The following is a 2,861-nucleotide window of genomic DNA, read 5'->3' as shown; positions in this document are numbered from 1 at the left end:
GGGGGTACCTCTTGGACTACCACCTGGATTACATTAGTGTTGGGGGGCATGGGGTGTGTGGGTAGGTGTGGGGGGACTGTGTGGGGGGGCTGCTTAGGAAGGGTGGGTGCCCTGCCCTGCATAGGGTGCAGCCCAGCACCCAGAATATGGACTGTCCCCCTGCAGGGCCCCCAGCTTCCCCTGCAGGGCCCATAAACCCCCTGTAGGACCCACAGCTCCCCCACAGGGCCCACAGCTCACCCCTGTAGCAGCAGCAGCTGTGGGGTGCTCAGTACCTGCTGCTGTTGGAGCCTCCCCGTGGCATGGCACATTATGGCCCCAGGAACCTCAGAGCCAGTGCTGCCTGTGTCGCTTGTCATGGGTGCAGCCTGACTTGGCTGTGCACCTTTCTACAGCTCAGGGCCACTTGGGCTGTCACCAAGGGGCCAGCACTGCTCACAGGAACTGGGGCAGCAGAAGCATATAGAGGCGCTCTGGCCAGAAACCAGAGTGTCTCTCCGGAGGACTGGCTTCCAGGTTACCTCAAGGTACAGTCCGGGACCATGCCCTGCCCCTTGTTTTCCTCCTTGCTTTTTTTTTTTTTTTTGGGTTCCTGGATATCCAGGTATCAAACTTTGAGCCCATGCTGCAAATATGCAGTGCAGGGAAATTGTTTCATTCACAGTGTGCCTTTTGCAGTCTTTCAAACTGGTTTGGGATGCTGCAAGAGACATGTGCCCATTTGTCTGGAAACACTCTGAGAGTGCCCTCTGAAGCCAGCCCAGATTTGGCTTCCAGAGCAGGGAGGGCAGAAGCCCACTCCTTTCTATTCCGAGACCCTGTTGTTTGTTTGTTTTTTTGGTTTTTTGTTTTTTTTGGCCCTCACCCACCCTGATCCTCCATGGCCCTCTAGCATCCTGTTTTTCTCCTAAGAGAGAAACTTTACCATTTTTTGGAAAGAGTAAGCAGATACCCTTGCTTCAATAAAGTCATTTACTGGGGTAAAGGCCACCCAGGCAGAGGTTCTCTGACTCTTTCCCTAGCCCAGGTTAAGTATTTCCAGTCCCCAATCTGACCCACACAGCCTAGAGCACCTCCAAAGTTTGCTCCACTGTTCTCTTTGCAGTCTCCCCTAGTCCTGAGCCCCAAAGCTCCTCTGCTTGACTGTGTCTTCAAAGTCTGAACTTAGACTGTTCCTGCCAGGAGCTAATCCTTCTGGCTGTCCCATTGTCATGTTTACCTCTTTCTTTCCCCTGGACCCTGCCTGGGTGTTAGCTGAAATCACTTTTTTTTCTGATGCATCAACAAAGCAATTCAAGGCTCTGTAAACAGATGTCTTCTGTTAGGTACAGTAGTCTTCTGTTAGGTACAGACGCTTTTGTTTCACTGTCCCTTTGAGCCATTCTTTTCTCACAAACTCTATCAGTAAACTGAGGCACATGAAAATATTGGTTGTTTCACTAATCATTTGGAGTGCTCCAAGAGCTTTACGGATAGACAGACATATGGACTAAGCCCTTTATTATATACGACTTACCTACTTGGTGTGTTTATACTTGTTTAAGGTTTTTATTGTTATATCTGAAGTTAACACATTTTATTTTAGTGAATCTCTGTTAAAAATATACCTCAATCAGAAGCTACTGAAAAATGGTGCCAAAACACGGTATGCCAAATTAATGCTGTATGGAACTCCATTAAAATAAAAGATTAATATGATTCAACAGTTAAAAGAGTAACCAAAGGGTGTTTTTGAACCAAAGAATCTCCTGTAGTAGTAGCTAGGAACAGAACAATTGCTATAACGGAAGAGACTTATGGTTCCACCTAGTCTGGTATCCTGGAACACTTCCTAGGAAGATGAAAGAAACATTGCATTTGGCATAAACGGGGATTATCTGTCATCCACGTTAGGTCTCATCCTAATCTCTGGCAGCTAGAGATTCTCTTAAACCATAAATCATTATATTTTATATCCCTTTCAAAAGTGTTGTTAGGAATAATTCTTAAACTATGGATAATATCGTGTCATCCATAAAAATGTCAAATCTTATTTAAATCTCACTTTTTTTTCTTAGCTTCCAAGTTGTTCTGTTGGAGTGACTTCCACACTCTAATTGAATGTCATGTGAAGAACTGTTTTTTTTTTTAACCTGTTTTGAATTTTCAGTCATCCAAATGCCATTGGAAACCTTCAGTTATGGGACAGATAGATGGAATCATAGGATCATAAAAATGTAGGAATGGAAGTGACATCAGGAGATCTTCTAGTCCAATACACAAAGCAAGTTCCAGCTCTCATTACATTTTCTATCTGCTGTTTTATATTATATTCCATTTTGTCTCTTTTCTGTAATAAATAATCTCAATCCTTTCTATCTCTCTTCCTATGAAAATGTTCAAATCCTCTAATCATAGCTTTTTACTCTTTTCTCAGTCTCATGATTTTGTACTCTTTGCACTTTTGTTTGAACTGTTGTATTTTTAATCTAGTACCAGGAAGAAGAAACTTAATATCACAAAGTGTTTATAATGCTGGCTGAATTGTCTATGATTCTTTGACATTTCATAGCACTTTATGGCCCCAAATGCTTTATCCTACACCTAGTACTGTAATCAGACATATATTCACAAAAATAACACCTGAAAATGGCCTAAAAATGTTAATTAACAACTTGAGAACCTGCTTAAGCAGGAATGGGATTTAACTGACCATTTTTCAATATAAACATTTCCTTGTAATTATAATAAATAGTTTATGACACAGCATACCAATATTTTATTTAAATAGAAGCAAATTCATGATGAATCAACTTTTGTTCTAGACAAAAGGTAAACTTTGAAACTTGTATTTAAAAAATTACCAATTTTATAGGAAATAA

The sequence above is a fragment of the Gavialis gangeticus genome, unplaced genomic scaffold (genome assembly GCF_001723915.1).
Source record: "Gavialis gangeticus isolate Ggan-Ray unplaced genomic scaffold, GavGan_comp1, whole genome shotgun sequence".
In the NCBI taxonomy this organism is placed as follows: domain Eukaryota; kingdom Metazoa; phylum Chordata; order Crocodylia; family Gavialidae; genus Gavialis; species Gavialis gangeticus.
This window is presented reverse-complemented; position numbering follows the sequence as displayed.